This window comes from Danio rerio, chromosome 18, assembly GCF_049306965.1.
Source record: "Danio rerio strain Tuebingen ecotype United States chromosome 18, GRCz12tu, whole genome shotgun sequence".
In the NCBI taxonomy this organism is placed as follows: domain Eukaryota; kingdom Metazoa; phylum Chordata; class Actinopteri; order Cypriniformes; family Danionidae; genus Danio; species Danio rerio.
In genome coordinates this window covers 51,303,415-51,315,000 of record NC_133193.1, presented here as the reverse complement: position 1 = coordinate 51,315,000, position 11,586 = coordinate 51,303,415, and positions in this window count along the sequence as shown.

Genomic DNA, 11,586 nt, shown 5'->3' with positions numbered 1-11,586 from the left:
TAACAAAATAAGGAATTAATGAATGTATAAAGGAATAAAGGAAAGAAGAAATTAATGTATGAATAAGGAAGTGAGGAAGGAAGGAAAGAAGGAAGGAGGGAAAAGGAAAGGAAATGAAGAAGTGGATGGAGGAATGAATGAATGAATGAATAAATGAATGAATGAATGAATGAATGAATGAAGAAAAAAAGAAGGAACAAACAAAAGAGGGAAGAATGAATGAATGAATGAATGAACAAACAAAAGAGGGATGAATGAATGAATAAATGAATGAATGAACAAACAAGAGGGATGAATGAATCAATGAACACACAAAAGAGGGATGAATGAATGAATGAATGAACAAACAAAAGAGGGATAAATGAATGAATAAATGAATGAATGAAGAAAAGAAAGAACAAACAAAAGAGGGATGAATGAATACATGAACAAACAAAAGAAGGATGCATGAATGAATGAATGAACACACAAAAGAGGGATGAATGAATGAATAAATGAATGAACACACAAAAGAGGGATGAATGAATGAATGATTGAATGAATGAAAAAACGGACAAAAGAAAGAATGAATAAAGAGAGAGAGGGAAGGATAGATAGGTGGATGGATGGATGGAGGGAGAAGGGAAGGATGGATAGGTGGATGGATGGATGGAGAAGGGAAGGATGGATAGGTGGATGGATGGATGGAGGGAGAAGGGAAGGATGGATAGGTGGATGGATGGATGGAGGGAGAAGGGAAGGATGGATAGGTGGATGGATGGATGGAGGGAGAAGGGAAGGAAGAAAAAAATGAGCAAAGGAAGGATGGAAAGAATGAATGAATGATTGAAGAAAGAAAGAAAGAAAGGAAATATTGATTTAGAAAAAAACATTGCATTTATACAGGTTTATGAATCTAATAAACACTTAAACACAGTGATTGTTTTAGTCTAAATTTAATAAACTTTAACTTAATCAATTAAACTAAAATTTAAATAAACTGAAAATAAAAAAACACCTTCTTGCCAATATTTAACATCTATTCCAGAATATACATCCAAACATGAAAAGACAAAAATATAATGATATATAACAGTATATATATATATATATGTATGTGTCGTTTTTAAATGGCCATATAACGACTTTTTTTCGTCTCTCACAGAGGTGAACAAAGTAACCAAAAATTCCAGATGAATATGAAAACACTGCAGTGCTAGAGAGTGCAGTGTAATGCCCTGTGGCCTTCATGATATTCAGCTGTTTCTACATTGTTCTGATGCTTCTGCAAGATCCAAGACAAGTGCAACCATCAGTGCATCAAGTGAATTTCACACTCAAAGGGTGTTAAACTACCTCTGACAACTAATGATAAAAAAAGTTGAAAACAAAGTCAAAACTTCTGCACGCTTCAGAAAATCTCAAGTTTTATGTGACGTTAAACGCCTTAAATTGTTTTAGTGAGAGCCGCAGATGAGATAGATCTCAGGCCAATAGTGGTTAAGTGCAAAACAGCCTATATGTGCTGTCAGCAGTGGAAAGCGAAAGGTCAGAGCTGGTGGCAGTTTGCTGACTGCTCGCGATTTACTGAACAGACAATGTGTGGAAACCAGCACAGAGGTGCGAATACATGCATGCCTTATCACTGCTTCTGATAAATAATAAAAAAAGTGGAAAAGCAGCAAGATGCATGGGTGGAGGAGAGCAAATGCAAGGTTGAACGTTGCAGAAAAATGACTTATTTAAAGAGATTAGGAGCAATTCCAGCGTTATGCATGTGACGTGCAGTAAAAAACATACATTTTTTTATTAACATTATATTGAAACATCTGTTTATATTTACCAAAACAAACCACAGAGTCATATAGGAACCTAAAAATATCAATCTAGACATTTTTATAATTTGAGGAAAATAACCATGCGTTATGGAAGTGACCAGAAAAGGTATGCGAGTTTACGGTGTACAACCAGAGGCGAACTGGGACTAAAAATCAACCCTGGCACTGAAGCCACACCAGCTTTGGGGGCTTAAGCACCTGATGTATTGTCAAAATCCCCTGATCTTTTGGAATATGTTGCACTTAAATAAAAATAGGTTGTATAACATTTATTTTGTTATCGAAGTCCTTAAAATGACCACAAACATCACACGCTCCGCTTAACGCAGCGATTGGGTCATGTAATTAAATAGTCAGCTATTCAGCAGTACCTGTTTCTACAGGCAGGTGGGAGTGGCACTGTTGTCACACCGTGTTAAAAAATCCCGTCATCATAATTCATTCATTATTTTGAGGAGCTGATGCTGATGAGGAAATAATACAATAATAATATAGTAATAATACAATTATACAGTTAATATTATTATACAATAATTCAATTAAATAATATAGAATAATACAGTTTCGCGAAACTGAATAATTATAACTACTGATGAAGCTTAATATTTGTTTTCACAGTATAAAATGTGTGTAGTTTTGGTGAAATAAATTAATCGATCAAATGTGCATCATATTAATGTAAATACAAGCAAATTAGTCAGAAAAACGTAAACTGTATAGCTTTCTAAATATGATATATAGAAATATTTATCTAGATATGATATAGCCAGGCACATCTGTTTCTCTAATAGTTAAATCACAGTGAGTTAATGCATCTAGCTTATTATTTTATAGCTTCTATTATAACAAGCTATATCAGTAAGCACCGAATTATAAATTCGGGGTTGGGGCTAAGCCCCTTATCCCTTTCGACCCTAGCAACGCCCCTGATGTCAGATAAACAGCAGTCAGTGAAAAAGAGCGTGAAGGGGAAAGGCTTCAAATTTTACCCCTGAGAAATGGGACAGCACTACTGCACCTGCACAAGTCACTTCATTCATTCATTTTCTTGTCAGCTTAGTCCCTTTATTAATCTGGGGTCGCCACAGCGGAATGAACCGACAACTTTTCCAGCACGTTTTAACTGCATTTACTGTTTTACCGCAACCAACTCTGGGAAACATCCAGACACACACATTTATACACTACGGACAATTTAGCCTACCCAATTCACCTGTACCGCATGTCTTTGGACTGTTGGGGAAACTGGGGCACCCGGAGGAAACCCACGTGAACGCAGAGAGAACATGCAAACTCCACAATGAAACACCAACTGAACCAAGGTTCGAACCAGCGACCCACCGATATTCTTGCTGTGAGGCGCAAGATTCTTGAGAGTTGAACAGATCTTTTAATCTCAGTTTCTTTGCAAATCCTGTCTTGACATGATTATATGCATTACTATGGAGACATGTTAATATGCGCCTGTGGGGAAACCCGCACTACTACAGTACGTGCAGTGGGCCTAAAAATCGTAGGGATATAAATACTAATTTAACATCAGGAAATAGTGCTTATATCGCGTTTATATGACTGTGGACACTCTATACCTACACATACAAAGAAAGAAGAAGAAGACAGCTCACACCTTCACAGAAAGTGATAAACAAATCCACAGATCCCCTGGGTGAACCGCACGCTCCTCATGCTCTCCCACTAGCATTAGCATATTTATAAACCCTCCGAAAAGCCAGAAGCACCACATCAGTGGCCTGCAGCACACATTTCACACCCTCACACACACACACACATGCATGCATACGCAGAGACATGCAAACACACACAGCACACAGAGAAAAGGCACCTGTTGTGCAAACCACAATGTTTACTGAGGGCCAAATTAGAGCGTCGCCGTGGCAACAACAGCAGATTGAATCACCACCCACGGCTCTGCCCTAGAAAAAAAAAATAAATAAAACAAATTACCTGCATGCAAAAAAATAAAAATAAAAATAAAAAAAATATGTGGGCAACTAAGGTGAGCAAACCAAAATCCCAGATGTGAAGATAAACACTGCATTGCATTGTTGCAAATGTTTTGAAATTTGCATGAGGTGCAATGCAATCCCACATGGATTGTGCAGTTCATGCATGATTCCAAAGCAGGAGCTATTATCATGTTTATAAACATGCTAGCATGCTAGAATAGATTTGACATTGCAAAAAAAAAAAAAAAAGTTTAGAAAATCAAAATCCCAGAACAGAAGATAAGCAGCATATTGTGTTATGGCTTTGTAAACAGCATGTGCAGCCTGCAGATGGATTCAATGCAGTTGCTGTATAACTCTGAAACAAAAGGCTGCTAAATTAGGTTTGACAATGCATGTTAAAAAGCGGAACAAATCTATTTTTTCACAAAAAGAAAGAAAAAAAAAAAGGCCAGATATAGGGGCCCTTTTCCTGAAGCGTGTGTCTGAGACTGCTTCCATGTGTGTTCAGAGCTCCTCTAGTGGTGCTTTCTGAAATGATACCAGTAATGAAGTTACTGGCTTTTCAGATACATGAGCTTGTGTGCATAAATGACTGTGCATGCAAGCAAATAATTAAATAAATAAATAAGAAAATTTTTCAAATAAAAGTATGACATTTAAAAAAAAATCAAATACAATTAAATTAGATATTAGCAATTACATTTAATAAAGTTTTGAATAAATACACAAATGCAAAAAAAAAAGGAAAAAAAAAAAAACCTACATTGCCACCTGACCTAATACATATGCATTGATAAGTCACTATATATATATATTTATATATATAGTGCTCATCATAATTGAGTACACCCCACTTTGAAGATTAATATTTATATCCTTTTCTCAGTGATTAGGGGCAATTTATGTTAGTGCATTTGAACAAAACAGATCAATATATTAAAATAACATTTCAGTCACAGAACATCTTCTGAAATAGAAAGATAATACATTTATTCATGCAAAACATTGCAAATAATAATAATAATAATAATAATAATAAACTACAAATAAAAAAATAAATAAAATCAACAAAACTTTATATATTTTTGTTCCTCTTGATTATTGCTCATTTAATTTTTTTTTTTATTTCATATATTTCCCAAACATATAAATTTAGGCTACAAATTTTTTGGACTGTCATTATAGTTATTTTGTTATATTAGCTCAAGTTTGGCTTCAGTACTGAATAATCTAATGTATATGCACAGATATATTACTGTGTATACATATATATATATATATATATATATATACACACACACACACACACACACACACACACACATACTTGTTTTTGTGCATTGTGGGGGTCACCTGTCACGGTGGTTACGTAATGGGGACCACCCTTTCTGATGATGTTAGAGACATAAAAAAAATAGTTTGCCACACAAAAACACAAACTATTTCATAAAATCACTTCAGATTTTGCATATTCCGCAAATTTTTTTTAGACCTGACACAGTGGTCACTTGTGGGGACATTTCAGGTTTTGTGTAGAAGTGGGGTCCGCCACATACACAACCAATTTTTAGACAAAGTGGGGACCAATTCTACACACACTTTACTGGTTTTGAGACAAAGTAAGGACCAGTTCCAGATACACATTACCGGTATTGAGTCAAAGTAGGGACCAGGTCTACACACACATTACTGGTATTGAGTCAAAGTAGGGACCAGATCTACACACACATTACCGGTATTGAGTCAAAGTAAGGACCGGATCTACACACACATTACTGGTATTGAGTCAAAGTAAGGACCAGATCTACACACACATTACCGGTATTGAGTCAAAGTAAGGACCAGATCTACACACACATTACCGGTATTGAGTCAAAGTAAGGACCAGGTCTACACACACATTACCGGTATTGAGTCAAAGTAAGGACCAGATCTACACACACATTACCGGTATTGAGTCAAAGTAAGGACCAGGTCTACACACACATTACCGGTATTGAGTCAAAGTAAGGACCAGATCTACACACACATTACCGGTATTGAATCAAAGTAAGGACCAGGTCTACACACACATTACTGGTATTGAGTCAAAGTAAGGACCAGATCTACACACACATTACCGGTTTTTAGGCAACATGGGGATCAGATCAGCACCCTTACTAATATTAAATTTTAAACCTCAATCAAGTAATTTGACAGTAAACTGCTTTAGAATTTTCATTTGAAGAGCAGGTCAGTTTATAAAATATGTAATTTGAATACAGAAGGAACCTCAAGATCCAAACAGGAAATGGTCCAGAATAAATTTAATAAATGTTATATTTATTATAAATAATTTCCACAAAACCTTTAAACACAAAAAACAGTAAACACAAAATCCATGAAACTCTCTTGCATGTCTAAAAGCAGTTCTCATTGGGTATAACAAGCTTCCACATAACTCTTCCATGTCTGCATACACATTTAGTTAAGTGCAATAGCAAACAATATTAAACGGTTAGTTCAGCCCAAAATGAAGATTCTGTTATTAATTCCTCTCCTTCATATTGTTTCAATCCCTTGCTGTCTATGGAGGATGAGGAGTTCTTGCACTTTATCTAAGTTATCTTCCTTTGAGTCTGAAGATGAATGAAGGTCTCAGGGGGTTAGAGTGAGATGAGGGCAAGTAATTAATAATATAATGTACATTTTTGGGTAAACTCTTAAAACCCACCAGTATGTTCTATTTCTGTTTCTGTCGTATTGTAACTATTTGAAAAAAAAAAACATTAAAAATATTTAAAAATATATTCATAAAGAACTGAACCCCACAAATGCAAAGAGACCTTCATCATATAACCAAGCCACCAAAACTCCAAATAGACATCATTTGTTAAGCATTAACTCTACATTAATAGTAAGCAGTTTATAAACACAGCTAGCTTCATTTTTCATAACTAAATGAAGTATTGCATTATTTACAAACTGTCTAAGAATAATTGGTGTTTTTTAGGATCATTAAGAATGAGTAAATTTATACATTTACTATTCAGGCATATAATCAGGGCTAAAAAAAAATAAATAAAAAAAATAAAATTCAATCGGTTCACTCTAAGCAGAATTTATATTTTTTCGGTTCTGTTCTTGCGTTGCTTAATAGACAAAATATTCCGAAAACAGTTTTCTAGAAAAAAACTAAAAAAAACTTTATTTAATTACAAAGTATTGCAGGACTCTAGAGTGCTCTGTTTTTTTAATGGTGCAACTAAAAAATCTATACGAGGGGTAAGATTAAATGAATTTTCAATAAGTATCATTATTATAAGACATATTTATAATATGAACTTTCTTTTGGTTATTGATTGACACGCTGTTTAAAGGCGCTACACACAGCCCCACTCCTTGGTATCGAGCGCAGGCCCGGCGCTACATTTAGATGTTGTATAATATGAAATAGCAATAAAAATTATGAAAATTGTTATGAAATAGTTTTTCAGTTATGTAGCCTAATAAAAATATTTAGTACACTGCACAGTGCAATTATTATTTAAATTTATTATATCCATTATTATTAATATTAGTAAAATTGACAAAACACAGAACTCTTTTGAACGTTTGCTTTCATTTTGACATGCTAAAGCGCACTTTTACAGTTTTGTAAAGAAACATCCCATTATGCAGCAGCAGTCAAGTTAGGACACTTAAAAATGCCTTTTGTGTTCAAAGATGAATGGCCTGCGAAGTCAAGTTTACATGGTTAAAAATTAAATAGATATAGCCTAGTGTGTAAGTGAATTTGCTGCAGATCCACCTCTCACATGTGCTGCAGGTAGGGTAAATGATAATCTTTTTAAAAAATTTACTTTAGGCTATACTGCTATTTGCTCATGCAAAATTAAACACCAGAAAATATATCGTAGGCCTATATTAAGAGCTAAGTGAAGTTTATTCATAAACTAATTTCGAGAGGATCACGTGCTTATGATTTATCACGTCCAGTCTCGCATTTGCTAATCACTAATCTTCCAATCATACGAGCCCTAAGGCACCATAAATAGTCTAAGTTTCCAGTTCACTTTATCTTCGTTTGGAAGAAGCAGCTTCACCGTAGCTAGCTCCGTTGAAGAACCAACTCTAAACCAGCATGGACAAATAAAGCAGCAACAAGCTACAATCTTCAGGATCTTCATTTGGAAGAACGCTCTGCTCTGCTCATCAACTACAAAGCTACAAGTGCTACAAGCTACAAAAGCTTCAAGCTACAATCTACAATATACAATCTAAAAGCTTCAATCTACAAGCTACAATATACAAGCTACAGCAACAACAACAACAACTACTATTGCTACCATTTCAAACAACTACAACTCCAACAATTTCATCAACAGCTTAAACAACAACACCAAAACCTTCCACTTCAAAGAGCCTCCACAACGCATCTGCTGTGTCTTCAACCTTATTTCCCAGCAAGATATAAGCCAAAACTCCAAAGCTATTGCAATAAAACGGAACCCTCACCTTCTCCTAGCAGTACACAAGCTATCCATCGTTTAACAGATTGTTTGCTGGAATGTGTTCAGCAGAGCAGCAGCTCCAGCCACAAACAATGTTGAATTTGATCAACAAAATGGCCGCCAGGCTTTTGCACCTTTTGCATGGCCTGACTGAAACTTCTTAAGCCAATAGCTCTAAAGATAAGCGTCTCCATCCAATGAGCTAAAAGACTGGAGATGGTCCCGCCCTCTCTCTTGACTCTGTTGCAAAGACCTTATGAATGAATAGGCCAGACACGCTTGTAAATTTAGTAAAAAAAAAAAAAAAAAAAAAAAAAATTCCATTTGACATTTAACTTCTAAAAAGATTATTACCCAACCAGTAAATACAAGCTATTGAAAAACATTATGCCATCAAGCACAGAAGTCCAATTGTAATACGCCAGCGACTCATGTGTTGATTTACAAGCGTCATATAAGATTATATAGCAAGTCAGTCGGATGTGAAAACGGCAAAGAAACAAACTTCCCACTTGACTGTTATAAATACAAATTTAAACTTCACTATCACTTCACATGCTCAGTCTTCAAGGGGTACCAGTTTTCCAGGACCACCAGACTAGCCATATCCCATGTCCTCAGCTCTCCATTCATCTGTCATCCCGTTAGGAGACGAACACCCACCCCTACCATCCTTGCACATCGTATCAATGAAGTCATCGGACCATGCATTATCAAAAAAGCTTCCATTTACAGCCGCCCATGCCCTTATTAAGATGCCTCGCATGGATATAAACTAAAACAGTTTTCATGTCTGCCATACTTGTATTATTTTGCAAAGATTTAATTTCTGATTCTCTTTGTTTTTTCTATTTTAGAGATCATGACTGCTGGCTCCAGAAGCTGACCCTCATCCAACCTATTACACTCCACATCCTCTTCACAAAGGATACATTCCATTTTTCACTTTATCCAATCTGTCCTAACCTGCAGTCTGCAACCTCCGAACCTGAAACCGTCGATTATCTTATTAAAAAGAAATCGACAACAACTTCATGATTGGAACTCCAAGGCTCCTCCTTTTAATATCTCGCGCATTAGCCCCATTGGTGTCGCTACTCAAAAATGTTCTGGCAAAAACGCCTTGTAGTCGACCTTTCGTCCCAACACAATTGCTCCTTTCCTAGCATTAACAGCACTATCCCATTGGACGAATATTTACTTAACTACCACGACGTTGATCAAGAGATCTCTCTCATAAAGATAGCCAGTCGTAACACCTGGCTAGCCAAAGAAGACATTTCCCCTACCTTTAAAATCATGCCAATCCACCCAGACTTCTGGCACCTTTTGGCATTTATTGGCGAAATCAATTCTATTTTTCGGATGCAAAAGCAGCCCAAAAATATTTGACATGATGTCAGAAGCTTTATGCTGGATTCTGTCTAATATTTACGAAATCCCATACCTCATTCACCTTCTAGACGATTTTCTTATTTCCCCCCCGTCATCTCCTCCAGCCAAACACCTAGAGATCACCCAGCAGGTTTTCGCTGATCTCGGAAGGACCCAGTACTTCAATCGAATTTCTGGGTATTAATCTAGACTCGCATAAATTCCAAGCATCCCTTCCTAAAGAGAAAATCAATCGAATAATTTCTCTATCCCAAATTTTCCTCGAAAAACAAATGTGCACACAACGAGAACTCCTACCAATTCTCGGCCATCTAAATTTCGCTATGCGCATTATTCCTTTCATTTCCCACCTCCTTCAATTATCCACCACAGTTCATGGTTTAGAAGAAACAATTTTTCTCTCCAAACCCAGTCGCGATGAACTTTGCTTATGGATCTCTTTCCTTAAGCAATGGAACGGCTGTTCCTTTTTCTACAGCGACTTGATTGCATCCCCTATTGACATCAACACATACACAGACGCTGCCCCTCCAATAGGTTACAGTGGCTAATATAAAGGACACTGGTTTGTCTCAACATGGCCAACCCAATTGTAATTCCATTCCAAAGACCAATGTTTTTCAGCCCTCTTCAAATTCTACCCTATCATCGCAGCAGCCATCCTGTGGGGGGACGAATGGTCTACATCTAGCATTCTCTTTCACTACGATAACGAAGCTACAGTGCATTGCATTAACAAAGGGCGCTCCCACTCCCAATCGCTTATGCCATTTTTAAGACACCTTATCTGGATATCTGCTAAAAAACAATTTATCATGATTGCTGAACATGTACCTGGTTGCAAAAACCAAATCGCTGACTCTCTCTCTCATTTCTCTTTGCAGATATTCTGGCAACTAGCCCCGGAAGCAGACCCTCACCCAACGCCGGTCCCTCCTTATTCAGTAACGATATTTCCATAAACCACCCATTTCATAATCTTCATCAAACTTCTCTATCTCTTATCCTACAAGCAATAGCTCCCAGAACCCTCAATGCATACCTCACAGCATGGAATTCGTTCAAACAATTCCATACCATGCTAGACAACCCATTACACTCAAAATCCTTACCTCATGCATCTACACCCTCTTTAAAGGTTACATTTCCTCCCATACAGCCCGCACCTTAGATGCTATGTTCAATCTAGCATTTTTTGGGGGGGGTTTCTTAAACGTTCTGAATTAACAGTTACATCCAAATTTAACCCTCTACTCCACCCCACCATCTCAGATCTAGCTTTGCAAGACAGGGAAACTATCTCTTTCCTTATCAAACAAAGCAAAACAGATTAATTCCAGAGAGGACACTCTATCCTCATTTTCAATATTCCTTCACCTACACGCCCATTCCAAACCCTCTTAGCCTAGAAAATCTCAAGAGGCTAACCCACTGGCCCCGCTTTTTACTGATGACGCTAACCGTCCAGTATCTCGATTCTGGTTTCAAAAACACCTTAAAGAAATCTTTCGCCTATCAGGTTTTTTCCCAGAGCCCTTTTCCAGCCACTCATTCAGGATTGGCGCAGCCACTACAACGGGCTCTCACACCATCAGATCCAGACCCTTGGTCGCTGGTCTTCTGAAGTTTTCAAATCTTATATACGTCTCAGTAAATACCACCTCAAGAAAGCCCAACAGGCTTTAACCAACCCCCAAGCACCTCCTCGCACGGCTCCAACTCAAAAAGGTGTCTAACAGAGCCTCGACTCTCGCAAGAGTCATCCAAACCAAACCCCGCAGAAGCCCAATTGTCCACCCATGGCACCCTTACATGCTTGCCAAGGACTCCCTCAAGGGCCATTGCAGTTAGCATCTTCTGCAATCACCAATAGCTATTTACAGATGCAGACGTTTGTATCCACATGTTCTT